This window comes from Nicotiana sylvestris, chromosome 6, assembly GCF_000393655.2.
Source record: "Nicotiana sylvestris chromosome 6, ASM39365v2, whole genome shotgun sequence".
NCBI classification, from domain to species: domain Eukaryota; kingdom Viridiplantae; phylum Streptophyta; class Magnoliopsida; order Solanales; family Solanaceae; genus Nicotiana; species Nicotiana sylvestris.
Window position 1 is genome coordinate 112,698,332 of NC_091062.1, and position 15,199 is coordinate 112,713,530.

A 15,199-nucleotide genomic window follows, 5' to 3' on the forward strand; every position below is an offset into this window, starting at 1 on the left:
AAATGAGTAGACAAGAGTAAATAGTTTTATTTTTGTGAGTAACTATGCCAAAACCCATAATAATTTGGGCGGGTCACCAAAAGTTACTTGAGCTAAGATCAGCTAGGTCAAGATGAACTAAAATTTTTGGTCATAGCCCAATCCAGCCTGTCTAAGATAGGCTAGGTCAAGATGGACTAAAATTTTGGTCATAGCCCAACCCACCCAACTCGTATCAAGCTTACTGAATATGTGTTATTTTCTTATGAATTGTATAACTACTAAATAAGACTTTTTTTCCTTCCTGTACAATATTTAAAACTTATTTATCAAAATTATTCTAATTTTATATATTACCCATCCTAAATAAAGATAACTTATAAATTATATACAATTCTTTATTAATGTCCTAAATTAGGGGATTTGGTTATATCTTTTTCCTATTTTCTCTTCATTCCTCTTTTAATAAGACTTATTTCAGTTGTGTATTACCTATTTTAAGCCCTAAGTTTCTTAAGTGAACGGGAAACTTGTAAGAATTCCTTTATATATATATATATATATATATATATATTGCCGAGATAATGTTTGTTTAAGATAATGGTCATCTTGCAAAATTATTTGTAAAATTGTGGGATAGATGTCAACTTTTGTCTCCTGAAGAGTAACATCTTCAAGTTTATGTTTATTCTGCTGAGTGTGTGTGTGTTTGAGCGAAAACATGCTAGGCAAATATTTTAGTGCTGAATGGCATTTTGGTTTAACAGTCCTCCCGTAACAGAAAACTTAACGGTTGTGTCAATTTGGTTGATTCGCTTGAAATAGAGTTCTTAATTTTGATTTTTATGGTTCGTCTCATTTTATCAACTGGTTCGTCATGAACTATGCTGGAATTTATAGCGCGTGAATAGAACTGTACAATTTCGTTAATGTCCCAATTAAATTTGGATGGATATTGTCCGAATATCCGGCTCATAAAATGTGTGGGATACTTTGTGTGGAATCCATGTCACAATTGATGCCAGGATCATTAACAAATTATGAGTCTCCAAGGAAACATAATATAACTTCTATACAAATTTTATACAATATGTCTTTTGTATATTTTGTATCTGATTTATATATAGTAAAAACAAATTTAATACAACTAATTATATATTATACAATTTATTTACAATTTATCTACAACTTCCATACATTATTTCTACTTAATTAAATACAACTACAATATCATACAACTTAAATATAAATTTTATACAAATTTTATACAATATGTCTTTTGTATATATTTTGTATCTGATTTATATATAATTTGTCTGTGGTGTGTGCTTCTTTCATTCAAAAATTCCAATCAAAACTTACTCTCTTAATACAATTTTGGTACATATCAATAACTTTATGTAACAAGATAGTATTGATTACTTACATACAAATTTTATACAACGATTCATACATTATACAACTATTTTTAAACTTTCATACAACATTCAAATATATATATATATATTGTATGTCATGTGTTCTTCTTATTCGTTTTCGAGTTTCAATCTGAAATTCAGCTAAAAGAAAGTCTAATCTTCACCAAAACACCCTCAAAATTGAGATATAACTCCAAATAATATTTCCAATTGTTTGCAACAACACCCAATGTCACACCTCCTTTTTGCGCGCCCGCTCCGAAGGGTAAAATGCGCGAGGGAGTTTTTCCAATTTAAGTGACAATATTCGAAATGAGATTATTTATTTAATTCAGAGTCGCCACTTGGGAAAGGTTTGACTTTTGGTGTCCCAAGTCACCGGTTTATCTTGAATCCCAAATCGAGGAAAATATTCGACTTTCCAAATGAAGTCTGCGAACCAGAAATTCTAAGTAAGGAATTCTGTTGACCCGAGGGAAGGTGTTAGGCACCCTCGAATCCCGTGGTTCTAGCACGGTCGCTTAAATTGTTATAATGGCTAGATATCTGATTTAATACATGTTATTACTTATGTGCTTTTATTAAGTTTAAGCCGCTTATTATTATTATTATATTTTTTTTTATAGAATTGCAACGTTGTGAAAATGCATCTCGAACCACGTCACAATCAATGCACCCGTGGTCGTCAATACATTCCGACTCCGTCGAGATTTGAATTTGGGTCACATAAATGCGCACCCGAATTTTAAGAATGTAATTTAGTTAAGTCGCGCCTAAAGAGTCTAACGCATTGTTATCTTTGGAGAGGCAGTGAAGTTCGCTAAACAGTCCATCCCAAATTCTAAGTATTTTATTGTGACCAGTTATTGAGGGCCCCACAATTTGCATTGTTTTATTTGGCGAGGCTCGTCTCATTTTATGAAAGGATAAACCTACAATGACTACATTTTTCTATTATGTCTCTATAAAATGAAAGAGAAAAGGTCTTAATTTATTTACATGCTTGAGTTGTTATAGTTGGGTTTCGAATATGATTCATAAATTCTGAAAATGATGCAAGCAGGGCAGTCCGTTGCCAATGCGGGCCCAGGCCCAACGTGTATGACATAAAACTAGACCTGGGCCGTCTTATTCACATGTTACTACCTAGTTACATTATACTAGGCATGTTCTCAGTTTGTCAAATAAAAAAAAATATAGCAATCTAATTTTAATCCTAAACCATTTACATGCTGAAATTAACCAATATTATTTAACTAAACAATATTCCTACAAGTTCCGAAATGGTCTATTCGTTTGATTTTTAACTAGACGGAGTTACTACACCATTCATTTATTTTTAGGCAATATATATAGATAGTTCATCCGTTAAGCTATCGTCAGATGTTCCACTATATATATTAAATAGCTACATGATTCTGATTTTTGTAAGCTAAATAATTTATATATACAAATAAAATTCAGAATATAATTAAAATAAATTTAGAACTTCAACTCTTCATTTTCGTATTCATGCTTCCTGTTTCAGTTTACAATAATCAGCGTGTCAGTTGTGTACTTGATATTGGAAGCAAAAGAAAAGGGAGATCAACAAATATTCAGTAGCATACAACAACAGCAACCCCAGCAACCAGTAACAACCAGCAACGAGAAACTTAGTGACAAATTTTAAAATCAAGACAAAAATCCAGAAACACCAACAACAATCAACGGACAGAAGCAAAGGGAATCTTTTCAGATTTTGAAAGACTAGTTAGTGTTTAACCCTTAATTTCTGAATCCGTATATCAGAATATTTGGATTATATATCAGGTGTATACTATTCTTCTTTTGAATTTTCAGAATGTTTTTCTTTTTATTTTCTAAAGTCTTAGTATTTTTCGGAATTTCCTCTCTCTTAAAATTTTCTTCTGTATTCTGTCTTCTCCCCAAATCTGATTCAAGTCTCTCTATTTATTTCCCATCCCAAACCCTTTTCAATTAATAAAACAAACCACTTTCTCCTTACCAAACCCACTACTAGTTAAGAAATACAATTATTATTTATTTAAACAAACTTTTCTTGAGCCCCGCAATCCCACTATATCTTGTTCCCCACTTTTGATTAAACAAATACATTATTCCCCACCATTATGTCTTGTCCCCCATGCTTACATTAAACAAATACATTATCCCCCCCATTATGTCTTGTCCCCCATGCCTATATTATTTTAATATTATTAACAAATTATTTAATTTTAATGGACAGAGCACTCAAAATAAACATTTGTTCAGAATTTTAATTCCAAAAATACCCCTCCGACCTTACTGAAATTACCATATTACCCCTGAACGCACTACAAATTACCAAACTACCCCCATCAGCTATAACCAATTCACCTAATCAATTTCAACCAAAATACAACAAATATGACCAATTTCTAAACAATTTTCAACAACAAATTCAAACTAAATGATGAACAACAAAGAACAACTAAAATTATTTTGATTGAACAATATTTTTTAACAACAAACAAACCTACTTTCAGATTCAAAAAAAACAACAACAACAAACAAGTATATTCAGATTTCTAAATTCAAATAATCATTTGAACTTAAAATTAAATCTAACAACATTACAACCAACAATTTCTATATTAAACTTAAACAAGATCAGGAGACAAACTCAAGAAATAATCATAAATGATAAACAATAAGCAAGAAAATCAAACTTATACTAATTTCGGATTCAAGAACAATCAAACAAAGTATAGACATAAATGAAAAGATTCAACAACAATAACAAGCAAATTTTATTCAAATTCGAATTAAACTTGAATTAATCTTAAACAAAACAAATAAACATATTCAAATCACTAAACTTTAAGTAATCAATTGATTTTTTAAATTAAATTCAACAAAATACAACAAAGATACATGATTCAAACTAAATAAAACAAAAATTGAAAACCAAAACATAAACTCACATTAAATCACTGAATTAAAAACGAACTTCAAACAAAATGAACATGAGTTAAACAACAAAACATGACAGATCCAAATGATTAAACCAACACTCTTCTATATTAAACTTAAATCCTCTTAAATTAATAAAACAAACTGAAAAATAATTAATTGAACTTCAATTTAAATCTAACAATATTATAATTAAACTAACAATTCTTACAAAAAATAAACAAGAAAAATAAAACAACCGAATAAAAATTAAGAACAAGAATCAAACATTTAATGATTTCAGATCCGAAAAATATCAAACAAATTACGGACGGGAACAAAACTTAAACCAACTAACTGGATCGGAACGATAATGAACTCGGAAGAAATTTGCCCGGAAACGATTATCGCACCAAAATAACTTGACGACGAAGACGACCAACGAAGAAACAGTTGAATGTAGCAATGGCAAAGAGGCGGTGAAGTAGTAGCAGCTGCTACTGCTGCGCATGCTCGATGGACATGGGAGCTTTGGTGGTCGTCCATGGCTGGACGTAGCAGAAGGCAGCAGTAGCGACAGGGTTCGTTTGGACATGATGAACATGGTTGGACGTAGCAGAAGCAACAGGGGTTTGTTTCAGGTGGCCGTCCGACATGGCGAGAAGGAGCTGCGTGTGTGTATTGACGGAGATGAAAATCGAGCAGCTTATGGGAGCTGGGGTATCAAGGGTGGTCGACGACGAGGGGAGGTTGCCGGACTGTTCCTTGTTTGAGAAAGCGCAGCAACGTGGTGGCCGGGAGTGGAAAGGTCGTTCATGGCGGAGTGACAGTGGAGCATGGAGGTTCGACGTGGGAGGGGGTGGAAGATGGATGAAACCGCAGGGGTGTGAGGGGAAGGGCTGCCATGGTTGCTTGGGGTGTTTGAGATTTTGGAGAAGAAGAAGAGGGAGGGGGCGGGTAGGTTCTTTAGCATTTTTAGGGTTTTTTTGTTTTGTAAAATGTAAGATAGGGTGGTGTTGGGTATTTGGGTTATGGACTGGGTCAACTCGGTTTGAAATGGACCGGGTCGTTTGGGAAGATTGGGTCTCTTTGGGCCTATGACGTAAAATTGAAGAAAAGGCCCAATCCGATTTTCTTCATATTTTTTGCTCTATTTTCTTCTACTTTCTAATTAATAAAACTAAAATTCTAAATTAAGTTATAAACTAAATTAACTTATCAAGAAATACTAATTAATTCCAAATAAATATTATCGCATATTTAAATAGCAATTAACGATAAAATCGCAAAATTATACGTTAAATGCTAAAATGCAACGTACATTATTATTATTATTATTATTATTATTATTATTATTATTATTATTTTATGATTTTCTCATTTTTGTAAAACAAACTTAAATAAGTACTAAACGAAAATGTGACATATTTTATTTTTTAAACAAATAAACATGCACAGACAAAAAATACAAATAATCATACAAAAATACCAAAAAAAAAAAAATCAAAAATTGCACACCAAGGAAAAATCGTTTTATTTTGAATTTTTGGGAGTAATTCTTTCATAGGGAAAAAATCACGTGCTTACAGCTGCCCCTCTTTGCCCGAAGACACGAAGGGTTTTCGTGCAAAGATAAAGTGAGCGATTTTTGCCCATCCGAGTACTCCGTGTGAAGCAATTTTTTGAAAGATTTGACCGAACCTTTGCTTCAGAGGTTTCCTACATATCCAGGGCTAAAACAGGAATCAGGTCAATGTAGTTCGGGAAACTTTGGTAGCTGGGACTACCCTGGGATTGCGATGCTTGCTGTTACTGCTGTTGCTGTTGCCACTGCTGCTTTACTGACCGCCTTATTACAACCAAAGGAAAATTGAAACTGAACTAACTACTTATGCCTGTCAACCGCTAGTTACAAGATTCCTATCTATAATTCTTTTGCAATTTGATCTTGGGTCTTAGCTGATTCTGCTTGTAGACTTCGATCTGAATCTTGATGCTTGCAAGTTGTAGGCGCTTGTTTATTTATGCAGTATTGAGTGAAACGGGATTGGCGGAGCTCGGGAATTTCGATCAAATTTTGAGCGACCTTCCCCACGTTTTGTTCCGATATTTGGGAACAATCTTCTTTTTGTTCTTTTCTTCTTTTCTTTATTCTGGATTGAGACTCAAACCGTAGGTCATCTCGATCCATGTGCCTCGAGGTCAGACCTGCTGAGACAACAAAACAAACGAACGAAATTTTCTGCCCCAGTTTCACTAGGAAAATTTCGTGAGTTAATTGCCATAAAAACCTACAGGATTGATGAGGGGATTGGAAACCTCTAGTCTAAAAGGCGCAACTCAGGGATTGGATCCCTAATGTCGCAAAAGGTAAAAATGCGCAACTCAGGGATTGGAGCCCTAATGTCGGCTTAAAGAAAATTGCTCAACTCAAGGATTGGATCCCTAATGTCGACTAAAAAAAATAAATTGCTCAACTTAGGGATTGGAGCCCTAATGCTGGCTAAAAGCAAATCGCTCAACTCAGGGATTGGAGCCCTAATGTTGGCTAAAGGAAACTCGCTCAACTTAGGGATTGGAGCCTTAAATTGGGAGGATTACCAGGTTACGCTGGAAACTGTCCGGGTTGTCGGGAGAAAAATGAAAGAAGGCTCCTAGGTTATGTCAGGGAGGTGCACGTGTTATGCCGTGAAGACAAAAGAGGTCCTCGGTTTATGCCAGTAAAGTCATCGTGTTATGCCGGAAAAGGTCCACGGGTTATGCTGGGAAGATTCATCGGGTTATGCCGGAAAAGGGAAAGAGTTCTCGGGTTATGCCGGTAAAGTCATCGGGTTATGCCGGAAAAGGTCCACGGGTTATGCCGGGAAGATTCATCGGGTTATGCCAGAAAAGTCATCGGGTTATGCCGGGAAAGGTTCACGGGTTATGCCGGGAAGCTTCATCGGGTTATGCCGGAAAAGGAAAAGAGTTCTCGGGTTATGCCGGTAGGTCATCGGGTTATGCCGGAAAAGATCCAACGGGTTATGCCGGGAAGATTCATCGGGTTATGCCGGAAAAGTCATCGGGTTATGCAGGAAAAGGTCCACGGGTTATGCCGGGGAAGTCATCGGGTTATGCCGGAAAAGGTCCAACGGGTTATGCCGGGAAGATTCATCGGGTTATGCCGGAAAAGTCATCGGGTTATGCCGGAAAAGGTCCACGGGTTATGCTGGGAAGATTCATCGGGTTATGCCGGAAAAGGTAAGAGTCCTCGGGTTATGCCGGGGAGATTCATTGGGTTATGCCGGAAAAGGTCCACGGGTTATGCCGGGAAGGTCCAACGGGTCATGGCTGGGAAGTCATCGGGTTATGCCGGGAAGATTCATCGGGTTATGCCGGAAAAGTCATCGGGTTATGCCCGAAAAAGTCCACGGGTTATGCCGGGAAGATTCATCGGGTTATGCCGGAAAAGGTCCACGGGTTATGCCGGGATTTTGATAGAAAAAGTTCATTGGGTTATGCCAAGGAGATCCGCGGTTTAACCGGGATATTTGGGGAATAAGGTCCTACGCTACCATGATTTGTTTTTCTCTTGGTGATTTTCATTTTTCTTTCCTGTCTTTTTTTTTCTTTTTATTTATCAAAATGCATGAAAGAATTCTGGGGAAACTTACTTTCGGTTGTTCTCCCGCTGCATAGCTGGTTCAATGCTCGCGTATTTCACTTCTTTCGGGCTATACCTGCTTCTTGCACGGTTGCCTGGAGTGAGACCTATTTCAACAAAGAACAATTTATAAGATGAAACGGTGGCTGGTTTTGTGGCCTTGATCATCTCCATCGCTTGATCCCGTCCCCATTTCCATTGAGAACTGTGCTGCTTGTTGATCTTGAGGGTGAATCTCTTTCACACTGACCGGGTTCAGCCTTAGGGTATATGATGACTTGCCCGTGTAGGTTCTGTCCTTTTGCTTTATTCTGCCTTTAGGAACTTTGCCTTTGACTTTCTTTTCTTTCGAACGTCTTTACTCTGGAAACAACCAACCACCATGGTCAGTCGAGATGGGACTGACGCACCACTAAGGCCGTGTGTTTTCTTTGACTCTTGTCAGGCGGGGCCCTGTGAAACCGGTCCTACCACCTTTTCTTTGTAATTGTTACGGAATCAGAGTTAGACTGAAAGGGATTCAAAGAAAACTATGCAAAAGGAAAGCATATGAGTTTAAAGAGAAGCGTCCCTTTTGGGGGAAAAGAAGGACTTATCTGGAGTTCATGCTGGCTTCAAACTGACATGACATGCCTTTTGGACTGGATGCCCGATCCGCATCAAACTCCAGCTTCTCATGAACCTATTGATCTGTGTTTCCAAACCAGAGAACCTTTCCAGGACTTTTAGTGATGAAGTATCCTCTTTTCGACCGACAACACCCTTTGCGGGTTTTCGCTAATCGACCTCTCTCATTTTTGATTTCTCTACTCTGTCGCCTCATGGTGCCCGAAGGTTTTCACCGATAAGACTCTCTCGTTTTATTTCCTTCAATTTGACTTCCATCAGATTCCAACAATGATGTTTTCCACTTTCCTGTCTTTGCCAATTGATCAAAAGGACTTGGACAAGGTTTGGGGTGAAAAGAATTTGGATTGAACTACAACCTTGGAACCTTTTGGGTAGGATCATTGCCGAACCATTATAACTTCTGCCCCAGTTTCACTTTTGGGGGACTTCTTGGATTTTTATTTTGGTGTGACTGAACCCCAGGGAGAGGTTACCTACGTATCCTTTCGGAATCAAGTCAGACGTAGTTCAGGCCACTTTTGTTTTTGAATTTTCTTTTTGTTTTTCTGTTTTGCTTTGTTTTTCACTTCCTTTCCCTTTTTCTCATTTTCATTGTCTCTTTTTTTTGTATATATATTTTCTTATTTTTCTAATTCTTTCTTTTTTTTTTCTTTTTTTTTGTCTTTTTCATTTCAATTTCTCTTTTTCTTTCATCTTATTTTCGATAATACTTTCAGGTTCTAAAGAGGGTAATCAAAGAAGAGTAACCAACTCAAATGGGTTTGCAAGGTTTGATAGTGTTTGGGTAGTGAGAATGAAAGCCTTCGTCATCTCAAACGGAAAATATTAGAACTATATATTGGATCCAACATAGTACCTTTTGACCGCATTTGCATTGGCAGTTATTTCAAGGGCATTTCCTTCGATGCCGCCCAGATACAAATGCTCCTTCTGGCAATAATTTCCATGATGTATGGACCCTTCTGATTATGAGCAAACTTTCCTCGTGCTTCCTGGTGATGAGGAAGAATACACCTTAACACCAGTTGCCCTGTTTCAATTTTACAGGCGCGGGCCATTCTTTGTTGGTACAATTGCTCGTGACAAACTGCAGTCATTAAGGTTGACATTCCATTCGAGTCTAAACCTACTCACTGTCCTCAAAATCTGCTTCAGTGACGGACATTTCCCAAACCATGGACCAATTTTCTTTAGTTGTTCCTATTCAATTTTCTCAAACTCTCGATATTTCAAATTTTGACTTATTATTTGAAGTCTGACGGAGTTCTTGGGATCTGGGCATGAAGTCCGCAAGCATGTCATGTTATTTAAAGCTGCATTATCAGAATTGAAGAGAACTTAAAAAAGAAAATATAGCAAAACTCTGGAAAAGGAGGTGAACGATGAAACATGATTTCATTTCTTGGAATTGGGAAGATAAATAGGGTTGACATTCAAGAAATTAAAAATAGGAAACTAAAGAAAACATCTGAGTTACACCCTGGGGTAGCTCGCGATGCAGAGAAAGTGGCAGGATAGGTCCACTAGGACTCCCGCTTGATCAGGAATGGCGTAGCCTTCCAGTTTTGAAGCTTGGCGCTTGGTCCCATGTATGATACCTCAGCGGTGCTAGTGCCCTCTCCTGGCTGGACCATGTGTGTTTCGCATAGCTTTTTCCTCATCGCCTCACATATTTCCTCACTCTCTTTAATCGTGAACACCTCATCATCTTCCTCTTTATTGTACTTTGGCTTCTGTGGTATGCATCCAATAACCACTGGCTCATTCAGCCGAGGTGGTTTGATCGCCCCCATACCACATAGGCCTGCTTGGATACATCAATTTTCTTTTCCGGTTCAATCTCGGTGATTTTACTCTTCTTTTCCCCTTTCTCTTGCTTCGGGGTTGCCTTGGGCTTCCTTTCTGTATTAGCAATAGCAATTATGGCCTTAAGCGCCGGATCAAATTCCTTGTCTTCACAAATCATCTCAATTATCGGCCCGTTGTTGTGGGCGGGCAGCGGATTATTGGTCACATTTGGGACATCCTCGTCTTTCAACACAATTTTCCCTTGCTCTAACAAATTCTCTACCGCTTGTTTCAATATCCAACAGTTGTTTGTATCGTTCCCTTCTACCCCTGAATGGTATGCACACCTGACACCCCGCTAATATGATAGTGATTCCGGGTTTTGCCCGTTTGGTGGTATGGGCTGCAACAAATTCATCTGGACAAGCTTAGGGAATAGGGTGGAGTAGGGTTCACTGATTGGTGTATAGTTGGGTCTCTTGGGTGGTTCCCGAGGACGGAAGTTATTTTGGGAAGGCCGAGGATTGTAGCGATTTCGGTAAGGAGGCTGACTTCTAAGAGGCAATATTTGAAAAATTCAAGCACATAGGGTTTAAAGTTGCAAAGACTCCAATTCACATGAATCTTGCGTTATCAAAGAACAAAGGCCAAAACATATCACAATTGAATTATGCTCGTGTGTTGGGATGCTTAATGTACATCATGAATTGTACATGACCAGATATAGCTTATGCTATAAGTAAATTGTGTCGATACACAAGCAATCCAGGTCAATCTCATTTGATGGCAATGAAATGAGTCTTGGGATATTTAGAACATACACAGGGCTTTGCTTTGCACTACAATAAATATCCTGCGGTGATTAAGGGATACTGTAATGCAAATTGGATCACCAAATTAACTGGTTCTAAGTTCACAAGTGGATATGTATTCACTATTGGTGGAGGAGCGGTATTTTGGAAGTTATCCAAACAAACTTGTATTGCCCGCTCTACAATGGAGGCTGAATTCATAGCCTTAGATAAAGCCGGTGAAGAAGCTGAATGGCTCCGAAATTTCTTGGAAGACATCCATTTTGGCCCAAACCGTTGGCACCAATGTGCATACATTGCGATAGTCAAGCGACAATTGGAAGGGCTGGGAGCTTTATGTATAATAGTAAATCTCGTCATATACGACGAAAACATAAAACTGTTAGGCAATTACTCTCTAGAGGAATTATCACGATTGACTATGTAAAGTCAAGCGATAATGTGTTAGATCCACTTACAAAAATCCTAACTAGAGAGGTAGTTGAGAAATCATCAAGGGGAATGGGATTATGGCCAAGAATAAGTCATTGTGGTGGTAACTCTACCTAGAAGACTAGAGATCCCAAGATCTAGGTTCAAGGAGATCAAACAAAGTCATTAATGATGGTTCAACATTGTCAACTAAACTTTTGGTCCATTCTCGTGATGAGACAATGTTCAGTACCAAGGATAAAACATTAAGGCTTTTTAATGATTTCTAAATTTGATACGAGGTATATCAAATAGTATATCTATGAGATGGCACATTTTGGAATCACCTATGTAAGTGTGAAATGTTAGCCGCTTCAAGGAGAATTTTGCAAGGCCAGTTCTTTATGCACTTATGAACCAGGCGGTGTTCATGGCTGAAACTAACACAACAATGAGAACCAAAGAGGGTTAAGGGTTGGTTTTGTGACTTATGGTTGTCTAGGTATACACCAAAGTTCGGCGGTTCAAAGATATCAAATTTACCGATTGACCGAGTATATCCGACATAAGTTTTCTGCGGAAAGTTCAAAAAGAAACCTACTTATCCAGATGCAATTAATCCTTGCTTGCGAATCACACAGTTTTTCATGCATTTTCCCATGATATGGCCATTCCCCATTCATGTGGGGGATTGTTGGGTGTTTTAAGTATATTAAATTCTTAAAAGAGGGTGAATGAGAAATGGAGGAAAATGAAATTTTAAGTTCTCCCTCCCCCCACCAATGAAGGAACATTGTCCAATATTTGAAGAGGAAGAGGTTTTTAATGGGTATATAAGAAATTTCTCTTCTTTTAGCTCTTAAAAAGTTGAGAAGAAGGCAAGCCTCACGCTGTCGTCGTCGTCGCTCACTCGGCTCGGCTTCACCTTCGGCTTCAGATTCGGATTCGGATTCAGATTCGGATTGGATTTGGATTTGGTCAAATGATTGATTGAGTGATTAATTTTTGGACCAAATTTGTTTATTATTAGTATTAATAGAAATATTGTTAAATATCTGTTCTAATAAAAAAATATTAATATTAAATCCAAGAACATTGATATTAAGATCCAACCACTTCCAATTTTTTGTTTTCTGTTTTTGTAACAGAAAATTAACTACCCTCTTCAATTATTCCTCTTTATTATTGAGTAAATAGTTATTTATGTTATAGCATTTATGATATGACCGTTTTGCATAAACAACCATTCTGAAGAGTTGCACCTCTTCAGATTTCAGCCAAACTTTAGCTATAAATACAAGTCTGTTCTCTCAGAATTTTCATACAAATTTCTGAGTTCTCCTCCTTTCTTCTGCATATTTTTAACTTCAAAGAAAGCAACAGTAAGTGTGATTTGCTACCGAACTTTGTGTTCGCTAAAACACTAGGGTTTGAAGTACCACAACACCAGTGTGTAATTCGTTCTATCCTGGAAGGAAATAATCCATAACCTTGGGTACTAGGAGGGGATTAAATTCCCTAAGGAAACACTGTGAATTCAGTGGGCTCGGATTAATTTTTATTCCGTTGATATTTATGTTTATGTTATTTTATATTTTTCAGAATTATTTTACAGATACAGTTTACTAACATCGAGCACTATTTAAAAAGAGAAGGAAGGACAAGGAAGCTCACGCAACTTAACACCTGTTTTGTATATTTTTCTAGTCATTAGTACAAACACCTTATTCTTAAGTTTACAAGTGTCACAAAATATAGGAAGAGTTAGAAAACAAAGTAAGAGTTGTGTCAAGTTTAGACAAACATTTTTGAATATTGTTGGTAGCGAACAAACCAAAACTACTACTATTGTAACAAATTATTGATGATATAAGAGAGCCCTTGTGACCCAAGAGAACTAGATGTAGGTAACTCAACCAGTATAAACTTTTGTGCCTTTATTATTTTTATTATGCACAATTTACTTCTGCTACAAATCGAACCAGCTGGAAAATTTTACTCGACTAATTCCTTCCCTAGTCAAGTAAGTTTTTAATTTAGCTACAATTCACCTCCCTCTTGTACTTTTACTATGTTGTCAAAACAAGTTGGAGAATTAAAGATATTCTTCCACAGTGTTTCTATATGATTAGTTTAGAATTTATTTTGGAAAAATTCCGACTTACGATTTAAGATTTGTGTTGGAACACTAATCCAGTTACCATCACTATCTTTGAGGAAGGATATACTATTATTTCTTCTACTATTCACTACACTTAAGTGAAAGAAGTTTATATTAGCATCGGCATCATTAAGCTAATGAATGCGAGACCAAATTTTCCAATAGTCCTTCTCAATTTTCAAAAGATTATTTTAGTTATTTATAAGATCATTTTCCAGCAAATGTAGAAAGTGGCTAGTAGGATAATGAGGTGAGGATTGAATTGTCTAACAAGAATTCTATTCTTTTTCTTGTTAGTGTTACCAAAGATTGATTTGGACCAATTCAAAGCCTTATGTTTGAAGCAATTAGTGGCTTCAAACAGGTGCTTCCCATACCAAGAATCTTTAACAATATTATCGAATTCATGGTGATAGCACCAGTAAGTTTCAATCTTAAAATATTTTTTACTAGGAAAAGAGGTAGGCTTGGTAAAGCTAAGTAGTAGAGGTGTATGGTTTGAGTGTATTCTAGGTAAGTGAGTGACAGAAGCATCATGATATTGGTCTAATTAAAGTGTATTAGCGAGAGACCTATATAGTCTTTCCAAAATATGACCATTAGAATTAACTCTATAGTTTGTTCATGTATGTGTTGCTCCTTTAAAGCCTATATCAATTAAGTTGCAATAATTGATACATGACCAGAAATATGAAGAACTATTAGTGTTAATGGGTCTACCTCCCCATTTTTCATTTTGAGGATATTTCATTAAAATTCCCATCCACTAGCCAAGGGCCAGAGTAGGTGTCCGCTATGGAGCACAAAGAGTGAGTGAAGTACTAGCATAGATAATACTAATAATGTAACACCTCGTACATTTAAACTAGGTGTGGATATGTTAAATGAGTATTAATTTAATATTTTAGATATATAAAGTCCTAGCGGGATGAGTATGAGTGAATATAGTTGTTTTAGAATTAAGATGGAGAGTGAGGTGCATAAGATTCAACAAAATCGAATAAGTTTACGAAAGATTTGTTTTTCAGAAGAATTTAGTGAAATTTTATAAAGAAATTGGGAAAGCTCAAAACACAAAAGTTGTAGGTCTTTGAAATATCTTTCCAATTATTTATTATGGAGCAAAAACAGATCTCTGTGCAAAATGTTATGTGCGTTTTATAGAACAGTGTGCAATATGCGCGCCCAGTACGTGCCGCGAGCGCGGTCGCGCACCTGTGGAAGTGTTACCACCATTTTGCGCGGTCAGGTGCACGGTCAGGCCTACAGGTGCGTGGGGGTGCACTTGGGAGGTTATTTTAAAGCCCTACTTCGTCCCCCACAGCCCCAAAACATAAAACTTGCTCTAGAAAGAGGAACTCTAAAAATTCTAACTCCTTAAGGGTCCCTCCACCACCCAAGGTAAGTTCTAATGGTGATTCTA